The sequence below is a fragment of the Trematomus bernacchii genome, unplaced genomic scaffold (assembly GCF_902827165.1).
Source record: "Trematomus bernacchii unplaced genomic scaffold, fTreBer1.1, whole genome shotgun sequence".
Classification (NCBI taxonomy): domain Eukaryota; kingdom Metazoa; phylum Chordata; class Actinopteri; order Perciformes; family Nototheniidae; genus Trematomus; species Trematomus bernacchii.
The window spans coordinates 5852478-5862986 of NW_022987616.1; positions in this window are offsets into that span (position 1 = coordinate 5852478).

Genomic DNA, 10509 nt, shown 5'->3' on the forward strand with positions numbered 1-10509 from the left:
ACTTTCTGGGCTGTGCTCAACAAGGTGCATTTTAACAAGATAAATTGCAATAATAGTCTACTTTATTGAGATTATAAATCAAGCACTGATGCTTTCTTTATCCTCAGTCTAATTAAGGCTGCACTTTACAACAGAGACTGCCAGGAAAACTTTTCCAACTCACACATTCGAATTATTAGCCTCTGTTTTCCCTCACAAAAACACGTCCATGAGTCACTGTGTGCTGAAAACCTCAAGTCACACCCTTGATCTACATAGAGTCTACAGAATAAGTCACAAAGCTGCTGCAGTGCTGAGTGTGTAATCTCAGGTATTTGATTCATATCACAGTTTCAGTGCTCACAGATAACACAGCCCAGAGAGCACACAGCTCCTGTTCATCCACACAAATGCTGTGTACAAGTCGTGCACAACAAAGTTTGGCACAAAGATGAATTGCATCAATATTTCATTGTAACATTTGCCCTCCCTCCACAAACCCCTGTGCATCCCCCTCTTCACCCCCGGTCTGAATAAAAGAACACATTTGTTATTTATGCTCAGACACACTGCTTGCTTTATTACAATTCTGCAAAAGCTACAAGGTTAGTTCAGGATCCTTGATCATTTTCGATTTCCTCATTTGTCACTTTCTCACGTATCTTGTGTCTACTTGTACCCCGCCATTCCCTTGCTTATACACACATTCACATTTTATTTGTATTATTTCATGGTATATGCTGCCTGGAGAATGCCTCTTTAGGAACGTCTCCTTCCCATTCCTTTGCAAATCAAATCGTTCTTTAAAACTGCACATGTGTAAAGTAAGACATTCACACACATTGACTGTTTCCTCAATCTCTTGATGAGATCATGTAATGTAAGTAAAGTAGTCTGTTATGTATACTGTTAGCCTATCAAGTTAACCTAGTGTAGAAATATATGTTCTTGTTAAAAGGTCCCAGACGGGGATTATTCAAATCTTTAACTTGAGCAAATATGACTGCGCAGCGGATGTTCAGCGGTGCACTTTAGAAGGAGTGTGCTTATTATGGTTCAACGCTCATTGCTTGGAGATTTAAATAACACATGTCTGGCCTGTTAAACTGCTGTTTTGCTTGCTTAGTCTGCTAGATGTAGTTAAAGTGGTGCAAACAAACTCATTGAAATTGAAACCACAGCATGAACAAAGACAAGGTTTACTACAATACATGAGAAGTGGACATGCCACAGAAACACTTTACTGGACATGTACAATCCCAGTCCTCTACTTTAGGTCACTAAGTAGCTCCTGTGTGGAGTGGGGGGGTCATTCCTGCGTTTACGTCAGCAATCCTCTGGTCACAAGCACATTTCTGCAACCTTAAGACAACTGCTGGTCACATACATGTTTGAGTAAAGCTCATTAAAGGCTTCATGCTGCAGTATAATGATGTTTGCGCGTTAAGCTGCTGAGTCACTTCTGGTCTGACAGTTCATTTACATCTGCAGATCTGAGGAGAATACAATTTCTGTCAAACGTTTCCCATTTCTGAACCAGAAGGCTTCATACAAGGTTAACATGTCAGCCTGGGGGATTTGGATTGTAGCCTGAGAGCATGTGTATTTTCACTCTAATGATCCCATCCAGCTCCCAGGTGGAGGCAGAGGGAATATTTTTTCATGCAGTTATCGGCGTGAAAATGCAATCAGCAGGTCATGCCTTAACACGCGTCGACAGTGTGTGATAGATTCTCCGAGCATGGGAACCCTGAAAGCCTGCCGGGGGAGTTATGATTGCTAAATTGAAATATTTAGAGTGACTAAGGAGAGCAAAGCATTGTGGTCCGTGTCACATGCTGGTGTTACAGTGGTATTTTCGTAGTGTTTGCAGGCAGATTACAGCCACACAGCCTTTTCCCGGCACACTATATGATCTCGTTCCTCAATCTAATGTCAGCCTTCGAAATGAAAAAATTGCTAATGGATCATAACCGCATGTTAGCAGCCAGTGAGAGATGATTGATGGATGTTTTGTCCGGGAAATTTGTACGAGTGATTCCTGTAATCTCACAGAGGCAGAAAATACTACTGGACGAGGTAATGACAAGCATAAGCAACGCTCTGCCACCAGGGGTCCTCCAAAATGAGACGGTTTGCTCTGTGAAATATTGTCCTAACTGATGCATTTATAGACACAAACCATGGTTTCGTTATATTGACATTAACATCCCAGATCCTATAATATCGTGGGGGTTGTTGAGGCACATTTTGGGCTTGATATTCAAAATGTGGACCCGTATACCATCCACGTTATAACATGTACTACCATTGTTTTTGTAGAAAAATAAAATTATACTGATTTGGTGGTTATTTGTAGGACAATACCTAAATATTAGCTTCTTCTTCCTGTGTTGCAAGTGTATTTGAGACCCAGTGTGTTCCTGAGTTTGCACAGAGATTATATTCCTGTAATAAAGTCTCTGTGTTCGGGGAGTAGCAGGTGTGTCATGCACTGAGAAGAAAAAAGGCTTTTGCACCTGCGACACTCAGCATTCAGTCACCATGACGTGCCCTGACCCCCCACACACACACACACACACACACACACACACACACACACACACACACACACACACACACACACACACACACACACACACACACACACACACACACACACACACACACACACACACACACACACACACACACACACACACACACACACACACACACACACACACACACACACACACACACACACACACACACACACGTTTACATGACCTTTGAAAATTACATTTAAATTAAACTATGTGTTAGGGTTAGGGGTTAGGGGTTAGGGTTAGGATTGATTGTGCGTAAATGAGTGTACCGTTATCTGAAAGTCTCTCAACACGGATGACATAATATCCATCAGCAGGAAAAGACTCTTGAGTAGGATTATACGTAAATACCCTGTAAACTCAACATGGCTATAAATCAGATGTTAACAAGCCCATAAAGCATATTCAGTTCTTTCTCAATCAATGGAAAACAATTAATAAAACACATGATTTGTGGTAATTACGATGGAATAATGAAAGGCCTGAGATGCACAGACCTCAGGGTCAGAGTATTGATTTCGGATTAAATCTCCTGCTTTTAATCCCACAATAATGTGCCAGTTAAATCCTCTGCTGTCTATGAATGAATGCCAAGATGAGCTACAGATTCCTCCTCTCTGCTGATGCTTTGTTCAGCTCAGTTTATTCCTTTCAAGCCAACATTTCCCATGTTTGTCAGTGATGAGGTGGAGGTGCAGCCTCTGCCCACTCAGCACGACTAATTTCCCATAAGTGGCCATCCCAGTGTCGGAAACAAAGCATCACCAAAAACAAACAAACAAAATTAGTCACTCCATGCATCTGTTAATCACAGCGTGGAGGGAGCATATGTCATTTAACAGGGAGAGAGTAACAAAAGCAGCTTTACATTTGACACATTTTCTCTCAGAAATCCCCGGGGGTGGAAAAGACTTCAGCAAAAAGGAAAGGAGTCATGAAGCCATTTCCCCTGTTACAGCTAATAAAAAGAGCCGATTGTCCTCTGGGTTGGGTAATGAGTGAAAGCAGGAGCTGCGGAAAATCGCACTCGTAATGGAAAACAACCACTTTAGCTTCTCGTTATGCTATGCACGAATCCGATGGTGGTTCTGGATGGAGCCAGTTTGCTCAGGTGCTGCAAAATGCCTTCAGAGCAGATGTTCATTAAGACTGATTTGCATTTGAACGACAAAGCGATGCGTGAACATGGCAGGTTATGGAAAGTGTCAGGACAACAGGAGGTCACATATTCCTGTGGGAACGCTGGCCTGTGGCTTTAAAGCTCCTCAGAGTAGGAATATGTTCAGTCCAGATCCCATTGACTGTGTTTGTATGCACCGTGGTACGCTTTCTAAATCGGCAGTCACACTTTAAGAAGTCCCTTTTAGTCCTCCAGTAGCCCATCACTAATTCCTTTCCCCTCCAGTGTTTAGAAACCACAACATATTGACAGTCTGGTCAATCTCCTTCCAGGCTATATTAGTCACACAGCACAGAAGCCTGCTAACCTCCCTCTCTCCTTTCCTGTGTTTATTTCACAAATGTGGATGAGTGAGAGTGCATTTGCCAGCCGCTCCATTTCCCGGTTTGCTTGCCAAAAGTTTCTGCAGCCAAGTTTAGCCACAGCTGTTTACAGAAGAGGTGTTTTTGCTGCTAGCCACCCAGATTCAGCCATTCTTGGAAACACAAACAGTGATCCTCTCAGGAGCAGACGAGTGCACCGGGGTATCTGAGGATGAATAAATGATGCCTTCTACTCAGTTTGTCCAAAGACATCGTGTGCATACATCCATTAGCTAGCACCAGTTTGATGATGCAGCAGATTAAAGCTGCACTAATCAATGTTTTTTATGATCAACAAAGGATCAAATGACTGTATGCAATGTGAAAGTGTATTGATAGGCCATTAGAGAATGATCAATTCTGCATTTTAGCATCTTTCCACCAACTTTGAATGTTTTCATCTGATAGATATGAGTAGGAAGGAACCTGCTACACCTTAGTAGTTCAGAAGGATGTAATAGACCATACATATGCACCAATACAAGACAACACCGACTTTAGATAAGATAAAATAAGATAAGATGGACCTTTATTAATCCCCGTGGGGAAATTCAGTTGTACAAAGCAGCAACAGGGTAAGTGTGAAAAAACAGGACAGCAAAGATTCACACGGATTAATAAAATCAAAAATAAAATCAAGAAAGAAATTAAAATAATAATGATAATAATAATAAAAGACTATGAAATAGGAGATGAGTAAAAATAAGAGTAAAATAACTGTCAGCATATATACATATTTGGTCATCTAAGTTATGAAGTACGGAATTAGTTAAAGTGACAAGTGAAAAGTGAAAATGGACATCTGTACATATAGTGACATATCTATCTACATATTTGGTCTACTACTAATATATTAACATGGGTTGTGGAAACAGTGTATATTTATGTCCAGTGATTTTATTTTATTTATTTTTCATTATTGCCCCCTTGTTGAGCAGCCTGATGGCTACAGGCACAAAGGACTGTCCGAGGCGCTTGGTGCGTTGTTGTGGAGGGATGAGTCTGTGGCTGAACGTACTCAGGAGGCCCGTAGTTATTATTATGAAGGGAGCTAAAGAGTAAGTCAGGTGATTTAGTATCAGGATGAATGGCTCCATAAATACAGGATTTTAACCCAAGAGACAACCATATGTATCACCTGTGAAAGGATCTTTTCCTGAATCTAACCTGAACGTTTGGTTGCCTTAACTTGAAACAAGTTTTGTAACAATTCATAACGCCAGCGTTTCACTTTCACAAAGAGCGTGAGGTCTCAGTGTGCTGCCCCGTCTTATCATTACAAGAGTAGTGAAAACATTTAGGATGAGTTATCTCTCTCATTAGTCAGGCCCTAAGATTTACCATTTCAGTTCAGTCTCAAAGGTCTCATCATTTGAAGCCACAGCACATACCAGAAGATACAACATATAATGAGAGGCATAAGAAATGATATACCTTCTTTAGAGTGTTTCTCTAACTGTGCCCTTCTCTGACACAGATTTAGCTTTTTGGATAACAAGAGACTCTTTTAATGATTTTTACCACTTTGAAATTCAGCTAATTTCGCTCTTCTTGGGAGAGAGTTGTTTCTGATTATCAAGGACTCTGAAGATTTTAGTATGCGGACAAAGTAGCCGAGAAAAATGACAAAGTCCTCTCAATCAGCACACAGACATCTCACATGTGATGCAGATCAAAAAGACCCCCAAAAAGGGCAAATGATATAATTTCAGACTCAATTCATCCCACAGACGTCAGGTCCCGTCTGCAACACATCCAGAGAACAGAATGCTTCTTTATGGATCTCTATATTAACCCAATATAAAGATATATACTTCCCTATTATCATGCCTGTGTGTCAGCAGCAGCGTCAGATGCACTCGCTTCTCTCTCCTCTCGTCTGAAGCCTTCAACCCTCGGTGGCATTGTTTGAATCAGACTCCTTGCTGCCATGGTAACGGTGCAGAGAGAGGATGGGATAAATAGGAAATGGTGAGAGGGCACGACCCGAAAAGCATCTGACATGATCAACGGAAGAGAGCGCACAAAGTGGGTTCAATGAGCGCTTTAGCATTGCTTCTGAAAACAAATAACTTTGATCATGCAGGTATCTTTTAAAAGTAATCTTCGTAATCAACATCCCCTGACACCTGTGGAGAGCCATTGATTTATATCCATTTACACATTTCCTTTGCTGATTTTCTTTATGTTCTGTATGCTTTTCATCACTTCTGTAGAGCAGTAGAACCCAACATTCAGAGATGGGCAAAAAAAAAAGTGCAAAAAAGTATCTATTTCTGTGTTTTACTACATTTTTGATAATTACAAGTTAGATCAGTGTAATTTGTTTAGTTGTTCAATAAGGTCTTATAACTTGGGATCACTAACTACATTTGTCCAAGGGCCAAAATTAATCCAAGAGACACTTTCGGGGGCCAGCGATTTGTATATATAGCCCAGAATTTTGAAGGTGTTGACGGGGGGGTGCTAGTGGAGCACGCTCATGTACTGTCAACTGGGGCGAACGCACTAACCACTCCGCCAACGCCACAGGGTGTTTCTCAATGTCGAGTACGCTTGCTTGGTAGCACATGTCTTCCGAGTCACTTCGAGGCAAGAATACTTCCTGGCATTCGGAAAACGAAGAGTGGAACAGGCGAGCAAGTGTGCAGGTGTGTGTCCTATACATTTTCCGCCACAGATTTGGGGAAATTGGTCCGTGCGCAAAGCATTGTGGGGATTTTAAGAGTCTACACATGTGCAGCCTCGAAATTTCTCGCTACGAAGTACGCCGGGCTCGGTAGAATTCCAAGTATGCTGGAGATTGGAACAGTTCTTCGGCGGCACTCGATGACGTAGTATGCTTGAAATAGTGGCTCTGGAGCAGCTTTACTCGACATTGAGAAACACCCACAGTCACCCCATTGCGGGCCGGATGAGAATGTCTGGCGGGCCGGATGTGGCCCGCGGGCCGCCAGTTGATGGTCACTAAAGCATCTATTGTTTAGCTGGAACCAGAAATTAAAGGTGTGTTGTGAAAATCTGTTTAATATTGTTGATGTGTATAGGCTGCAGTTATCCAGCTTGGAAACTGGAAAGCAAACCATTTACATCCTCAAAATAAATGTGAGCACACATGTTTTACTGTTACATCTTGTAAGTCAACATATAGTCTAAAAAAAGAGATGCAACCCAGGAAACTTTCTTGCTTTTGTTGCGCAAGTCCCTTCTTTTTTTATGAACCACATACAGCGAGTTGTGTTGACTGACTGGAAGCCCGCAGTGACAGATGATTCAATTGGTTATCTACAGACTGAATTTGTTCTCTTCCTGCGAGCTTTGATGTCTGAATTGATTAGTTATGGTAACAAGATTAATCTAAAAGACAGCATTTTCATATAAAGCCATATTTCATGTTTTCTGGTGTGGGAAAATGGAGGCTGTGTTCGCTGAAATTCTGTGTTAGCCTCTAGAAATAAGATTAAACACAAACACTGTCAGTATCTGATGATATATTTAAGATTCACTTTGAGTGTGCTAACGCTCAAACACCCAAGGACACATTAACAGAAAGTGAAACGTAAGAGGCCAGACAATAATACCTCTGTGTTCAATGACAAGATCACAAATTGCCGAGCCGTTTTCCTCTGCCTCGTCCTTGGCTTCTTCCGCTGTTTCCACATGAGCGGACTGAAAGCATCGCTGCTCTTCTCACACCTTTCAGAGCTGTTAGCAAAGCATCTGCACGAAGAAGAAGAAGAAGAGAACAATGTGCTGGGAAGGAGTATTGATTTGTAATCTAAACTAACTATTTAACCAGGTCATTTCTTAGCTAGAGGTCATTATATGAAGTATACACACTCTCTCACCTTACTCTTCACAGGCTGCCAAACACACACACACACATTTGCATACAATAATAACCCAGAGGCATGATTGGGAGTGCTATTTGGAGCATGACTGACTTCAGATTGCCAAATGGATGTCTCAATATGACAAATTTCACCTTGATGCACATCGAGGCTAATTGACTGTCATTGGTTCATTTCATCTGAAAGCAATCCTCGCCGGAGGTCTGCGCTCTGCGATGCCCTTCTGAATTGTTTTAGAGTTCAGATGCAAAATACTTATGTAGAGCAGAGGTGGAAACTGTACTGAGATTGGATACTGAATTGTAAAAATACCCTGTTACAAGTATTCAAAATCTTACTGTAGTAAAAGTACACAAGTATTAGCATCAAGATCTATTTAAAGGCTCTCTCCCACACTCCCCCCTGCCTGAAACGCCTCCATTGGACTCCTTTGTTTACTTGAAAATAAATTAGCTCAATATGTCCTCTTTAAGTACCAAAAGTGAAATCACTCATTAAACATAATGGCCCTTTTCATAATCATATGTATACATTCCTGTATAGTAGTTCATTGGTGCATTAGTGTGTAAATCACAGCTGGTTTTGGTTAAACTAATCTGAAAGACTTTATATACTGCTGCTGGATATTTCAACATATAAGCATGTCCATATGTTGAGTTATATTGTGTTTTAGCTAATGATGTGCGTCTGGAAAGTAACTAAAGCTGTCAGATAGATCTAGTGGAGTAACAAGTACAATATCAGCTTCTAAAGTAGTAGAACAGGGGTGTCAAACTCAAGGCCCGGGGGCCAAATCCGGCCCGCGACTTCATTTGATGTGGCCCGCAAGCGCTTGCAAAGAATATAATACGTTATTATACGGTTACATGCCACTTTACAGACGACATGTCCCACAATGCATCGCGCACTGGACATGCGCACTGAAGAGAGAATTATTTGCCCTGGACTTCTGCTTTCAGACGTAGTTAATTACTAAGTTATTACCCTATCCGATAATAATCCAATGCAGAGGCAATAATGTCATATAATACATTATTTTCTATATATTATATATTTATATATGTATATTTATATAGTTACAACCGGCCCTTTGAGTGCAACCATAATGCTAATGTGGCCCGCGATGAATTTGAGTTTGACACCCCTGGGTAGAAGTATAAAATAAAAACAAATAAATATCAAAACTTTACAATACAGTACAATGTTCTTCATTTTACTCCACCACTGATGTAGAGCTATAAAAGGCTAGCTGCTGATTTCTATTTACAGCATGAGTGCTCTATAAAGCCCTGCGCTGAGACCCAATGTAATCCTTTTTTATGGGTGAGAACACATGGCTTTCTCCAAATCAAAGATTGATTTTCTTGTTGTTTTTTTTAGATTGGTTTCTTACTGTGTGTTCAAACTGAATGCAAAACACATTTTAGAGGCAGCATGACTCTAACAAAGTGAATGGAAAGACACAATTGGAAGCAAATTCCCCCGTGGTTGCGCTAATTGACGAAAAACTCATATCATTGGCTCAATATTAAGCTAGAAACCAACTATCTTATTCGACATTTCCACTGCATGTGACTCAAAGTATCTGCATGCATGGAGGCCTCTCTGTAATTTGGGTGAACCAACCCTTTAAGAAATTGGGCTGTAAGAGAGTCAATGTTTCAATTACATAATCCAAAACATCCATTACTCTGTGAGTCATGTCTGCTAATCCAGATGTTGTCACATTTCCTCTCATCTGTCACGCAGACACAAACACATTTCTACAAGTATTTATGTGTCACAAATGACCTGTCTTCTCCTCTCTGGTCAGAGCAGACAGTTGTTTGGTTTCTCCACAAGGTCAGATTCACCCTGCGACACATTGACAGGCGCTCAAAGCAGGGCCGCTGATGAATGGCACTTCCTGGTATGGAGAGAGGCACGAACACTGAGAGTGGCTCTGCATAGCAATTTGAAAACAGTGAACTCCCTGACATGCATTAAAAAAAGTGACTTTAAACTTGAAAGTGTGGAGTGAATAGCAGGGATTTTGGGGTATGAAATAACTCTGCCTCGCTGTGATTACTGCCTCTTCACACGGCCACACTGCGGTTTGTGAGACTTTAATGCAAGCTTTTAACCTTGGTTACAGGATTTCAACATGTCTTACAAGAAGTCATCTGATGTTTTCCTAAACCACAGCAAGGACTGGGGTTCTCCAGAGGACTGACACTAAAACATATAGCTTGGGCAGTAAATCCAGTGAAATGTCAGACATGTTGTTCCACTCGTAGACAGGGTTGGCTCGCAGGAATGATCAGATAACAAATTATAAGCAACTATCATCAACCTAGATTACATTAGGAAAATGTGCAATTAGATTATGGCTTCATTGTCAAGGGTTGACTTGATTAGACTTTGGATTTTGTCTTTAAAATATGATAAAGTGAGTCACCAGTTTTCTTAAAAGGGCCCTATTATGCTTTTTGGGCTTTTCCCTTTTCTGTAGTGCATGTAAATGGTCTGCAAAGGCTGAAATACCTGTTTCCTCCAGAGGGAGCCTCCAT